Consider the following 5,667-nt stretch of genomic DNA (forward strand, 5'->3'; position numbering starts at 1 on the left):
CAGAGTAGATTAGAAATGGCCATTTGGATTTTGGCCATCAGCCCGCACAGTGCAGCCACGACACCTCTCTGAATTCCTGCTGAACGTGAACGGACTGTCAAAAAAGTTCATTTGTAATTTAAAAATTACCTGAGTGGGTTAATCTGCCTCAGTAAGTCACTCCAGTGGTCAGGACCTTATTCCAAATCCCAGCTGTCCTCTGCCAGCTTCCAGCCACTGGATCCTGCTCCAGTTCCTGCTGTCCGCCAGACTGGAAGACCTGTTAACAGAGCAGGATTTTTTGCTGAGACACTTAGGTACCATGGCTAAGTAAGACCTTAATGCTCTTAGAAATTCAATAGTTAAAGTAGATAAAGGTTATCTGATACTCCAGTGACCGCCAAGTCTTTGGTCACTGTGTCTCAGAACAGCACCATCCATCATTTGTTCCTCAACAGCTAATGCTACGTTCAGCCTTATTAAAGCATCTATTTACTTCCAGCTTAGCAAATCACCAGCCCTACCCTCCAACCATTTTGTCATCTGCACAGCGCATCAGAGACATTTCTGGTTTTTTCTGCTAGGCTTTTGGTGAAAATGTTAAATGCAGTCAGACCACAATACAGGTCATTCTAAGACTTTGCACTTTTAATTGTGAGGTCTAGAAGTTACAGAAACAAAGGACAGTGCTGAAAAATCTGAGAGCTAGTTGGATAAAGGGCTTGCTGCAATACAACAGACTATGCAGCTCATGGAGGTCAGGTTGAACCCACCATACAACCCTGCTGCTTTTGGGGTTTTGTATTCGCTCCCCACTCCTGTCTTTTTGGCTGCTCTGGGCTTGTTGCAGTCAGCCATGAATAAATCCTGCCTTGATGAAAATTGGTTCAAATGAGATAGCCCCTAAATGTATGAAACCCAAGCTCTGGGAGGAATCCCCAAGCACAGCCATCGGGTTCTGGTTCCTGACACACAGCAGAGCTGTGATCTGACTCACAGCAATGTGACTCAGGAGTAACTACCAAAGCCTTAACAGAAGCAAATCAAGGACAAGATATTTCTGTACAGAATATTTCTGTAAAATCAGCTTGGTTGCAGGTTAATGAGCTCGATAAAAGCCTGCACGGGTCTGGAACAAGCACTACAAATATCCAGGCAGTATGCAAATGTAGGTGAATTGCCCGGACCTTGATCTTGATATAAAAGGAGTTACAGAAGTCAAAAAAATACCAAAACATCTGGCTGCAAGCTCTGCAGGACAGCTCGAGCAAGCTGCAAAGAGAAGCAGTCAAATGTCCAGATGCAATCACATCCCCACAAGGCTCTATCTCCCCGCCCAGACGGCTGCAGAGAAGTGGCAGGCTCACTTCTTTGATGAGAGAGATCAAAATGGCATGAGACTCCAGCAAAGGTGCGATAACAGCAGATGATAGTAAGGGACTTGAACCACCCACATACAAACACGCGGCACAGTGGGACACAGTTCAGAGACAGAGTAGCTCCATGTTCCACACGCTGCTCTGTGCGATCGCTCACTTGGAGCAAGGAGAGGAGCAGGAAGAAGTGGGGAGGCCATTCTTGACTTAGCTTTAAGTGGCACACAGGAGCGAATTCATAAAGCAATAGTAGCTGAGATGCTGCATAATAGCAGCCCCAGTGCTGTTCAATTCAGCATTGCACAGGGAAGCCAGGACCAAACAGCAGCAAGTGACACTAAATGGAAGCAAATGCTAAAAATCAGTGTGAGGCTAATTAAGCAAAGCCTAAAGGGGTTTTGAAGAGCAAATCAGTAAAGGTATAAAAACAAACAACAGGGCTGAGCATGTCAAAAAGCCATCAGGAAAACATGGGGCCATTAGACTGTCAGAGGTTAAAGGAAGCAATTATGGTAGAGGAGGGTATTACAGAGATGCTAAATGACTCTTCTCCTTGTATCTTCTACACCTTCCCTGGAGATTTCTATGCCTTTGCAGAGCCTCCAGGGAGATACTATCCATAGCTGGGGTAACACCAAACATGGGCTAGGAAACATGATTGTTTAAAGTGAAATATGTTATTGAGTCCATTTGATGATTTAGAAGGCTTCATTCTCCGTCCATCCTCCAACCCCACTTCCAGAGAGAGTATCCATTGGAAGGACTACAAAGGAAAGGCAGGAGCTTCTGGTCTGATCCTAAAAGTCAGGAGACAGGTGGTAAGACACCAGAAAAGGCCAAATTCAGATAATCAGAGGGGAAAATCGTCTCCAGAGGTGTGATAAGAGAGCGGTCAAGCAGACTGGATTTTTTAGATCGGGGCGGAGGGGGAGGGAGGGGTGTGGAATTATAACTGGCATTGCTAAGGTATTTTGGAAAGTGTTTTAGCTCTACATTCCAGCTGGTCCCGGGTGGAAAGTTAACACCAAGGTGGTTTTTCTTCCTCTGTAGCATTAATATTAGCTGCAGCCAGGACATGGGGCTGGAAGGTTTTCACAGATGATCAGGGCTTGCAGTTCTTAAACTGATGTCAGTGGGAGGTGAGTGAGATCTGGTTGCTTCTGCCCAAGGGTGCTATACCTAAGTGGCGTAGATGAAAAAAACTGTCCTGCACCCGCAGTCTGTATGCCCATACTTTGCACAGTGCTTTACACTTGGCTGAAGGATGCTGCCAGACCACTGCTGGCACATGTGGGAGGGTCTGGAGGGCTCAAACAGCCCAGTTCAAGAGAGGCACATGCTCCCAGAGAGCAAGGAGACCCAGAGGCCAACACTGCTTTTGTAACACCCACCTTCACAGCCCCACATTGTCATCAGCAACAGAGAACCAGAAAGATTTCGGCCAGCAGGGACTTGTGGGGGTCTCTCAGGCAAAGCAGAGCTGAGGAGCACCATCCTTCCCGGGCATGGCAGAGTGAATTCCATGCAGGGGAGCTCCAGTTCCCGGGGGCTCCGGGACACCTCAGCAGAGGTGGCTGCGCGACATCAGCCCCCTTGGCCGTTTGTTGCCGCTTGTTAATGTTCCCTCCCCGGCAGTGGCAGATGCTCTGGGGCTGAATCACCGGGATTTGTTGTGGCGAGCGTCACCTCGGCACCTGCTGCACACTGAATACCTCCTCTTCCTCTACCTCTGGCCACCCTGCCCTTCACTGGCCATCACCTCTCAGGAGCAGCCTGTGTGATGGAGAGTGTGGGTGCTGCACCCAGAGAGGCAGGGGACAGCTGTCTTCTGGCAGCCAGGCTCTCTGCAACGCACCTGCCTTGCAGGAGACAGAGAAAGGGTTAAAAGCACCGCCTGGAGCTACTAAGCCTCCAGGCTGTGGCAGGGAGAGAGGGCAGGCTGTGGGGAGCAGGCTGGGGAGGCAGGGGGGCTCAGGGAGCCCAGCCATGCTGTAGCCAGTGCTGCGACAGGCAGGCAGAGTGCCCTCCCAGCCTCTCTCCTCTGTCGAGGGAACTGCGGCACAGCCCCAAGGGACACCACACTCCCACATGTCCTCCTCCAGCAAAGACATCTGAGGAGAGGCTGGGGGATCACGAAAGGCACCGAGAGACCCAGTGTCACCTGAGACCCTCCTCTGTGGAGGAAACTGCCCCCCCTGACTGCCACATGCAGTGCCAGGAGCCACCCACACCCTCCCAGGGCCCGACCCAGCATGGTCCCCTTCCACGAGCCATCTCACAAGACCCTTTCCAGCTTCCCTGCCACATCTCACCCTCCCACCGGAGCCTCCCTCACACACGAGGCCACGCTCATGCCTCAGAGAGGAGCTGTGCTTATATTCACTCTGCTCCTGGGGAAAGACCTCGTGTGAGCTGCTCTCACATCCCTCAGCTTGCCAGAGCCATTTTCCAAAGGCAGCCCCTTCTCCAGCTAAAGACCTGGGGACAGCCTCCCGTGGCCTCACTTGGCCCACGCTAGCCCCAAATCTGCTCCATGGGCTGTGGCTCTGCACCTGAGCACTGAAATCACAGCTGGGGCCAGCTGCCGCTCCTCTAAGGTCAGCTGGATGAGGCCATAACACAAGCAGCATCACCTTTAGGGCCACATCCAGACACAGGATGAAATTTGAGGCACAGAAGCGATCTGATCTGACCACCAGAAAGCTGTTCCTCCCACAGCCCCTTCCCACGGAGATTATGACTAACAGAGACATCCCTCTTGCACCGCATTTGTGCAGGAGAGCATCAGGGTGTGGAAAAGCTCAGCATAAAAGCATGTGAGGAGGAGTTTACACTGATGTGTGAAATGAACGTATGCGTTTGTTTCAGACCTACTAAAGCAAAAGTGGTTAATTTCTCCTCTAGGGCTGCAGGAGGGAGTCCAAGCTAGAAATGTTTGGCCTGGCATGAGCGAGTACTCGGGTTTTATCACCCAATGGATGATAACATGGATGGATAACAGTGGATAAAGGAGTTACCCGGGAGATGCCATGGGATAGCAAGGGCTGGATGCTGACTTTTAGGGACTGGCAGCCAAGGACTGGAACAAATGCGGACTTCACCCCAAATGCAATTCGGCTGCAAGTCTGAGCGAGAACCAGTTGTGGAACTGGGCGGTACATGGGCTGCTGCAGAGACAGAGAGGAAGTCCTCAACCCTGCGGACCAGAGACAAGCTGAGCCACCCTGATGAGCATGGGTCACACCCCAGCATTTCAGCTGTAGTCCTTCTGACCCCACAAAGCACTGAGGAGATTGTCCTGCATTGATCAAGCTGCACGCTGTCTGCTCGTCCATGCTCAACAGGCTGGCTGCAGGAGCAAGAAGAAAGGCAAAGCCAGGCCTTCAGCCACAGGAGCCACAGGAGTTGCTTCGCAAACAGACATATGCCGAGCATGTGGCATAGAGGAGAGCGATCCCAGACCGAGCAGGGCCAACTACCCTAGAGAGAAGCAATACATGGCAGCAGGCAACCCTGCCTGCTGCTGCCTCCATCCCATGGCCAACGTGAGCCGCCCATCGCTTAGTCTGGGGCTCTGCCACCTGCTTCCCAGACCCCAGACCCACCTGGAGAGTCACTGCACAGAGGGTCCTGGCCTGGCAGGCACCCTGGGCCGCCTTGGGGACACAGCGGCCACGGCGACACCGTCTAGGTGGCTGTGCTCCCGCGTAGGGGGCATAGCCACGGCGAGACAGGAGCTGTCCGCAGCCTGCCGCGGGCGCCTCGCTGGGGGCAGGCAGGACGCGGTGGGCTCCGACGGGGACAGGGCCGGGGCCCGAGGGAGTGCCCGGGCCCGCCGAGCCCCGGGGCCGACGCTCTGGGAGGACCCCTCTCGGGGCCGGGTGAGGCTGCGAGGCACGGGGCTGCGAGGCGCTCCGCGGCGGAGCCGAGACCGGGACCGCGACCTCCCCCAGACCGGCATCCTCTCAGCGCGGGATCCCCTTCAGCCCGGGATCATGACCGGTGGCGACACCGTGACAAATCGCGACTCCGCTTGGACCGGGCCCCCTCAGCCCGGGGGCGGGGCGGGGCGGGACGGAGACCACGGGCACCACCCGGACCCCCCCGCCACCGCCCCGCGCCCACCTGCCTCCCGCGGGGAGCCGCGCATGTGGAGCGCACCACCGCGCCTCGGGACGCGGGGGGGCCCGGCGGCCGGAGCGGGCATGTTTACACGGGGGCCGAGGGGGGCGGCATCGGCACGGCCCCCCCGCCCCCCCCGCCGCCGCGGCACGAATGGTCTCTTCCTCGCGCTCTATTTAATCCCCGCCGC

This window comes from Nipponia nippon, unplaced genomic scaffold, assembly GCF_047370975.1.
Source record: "Nipponia nippon isolate SJK-2023a ecotype South Korea unplaced genomic scaffold, ASM4737097v1 scaffold_36, whole genome shotgun sequence".
NCBI lineage: Eukaryota > Metazoa > Chordata > Aves > Pelecaniformes > Threskiornithidae > Nipponia > Nipponia nippon.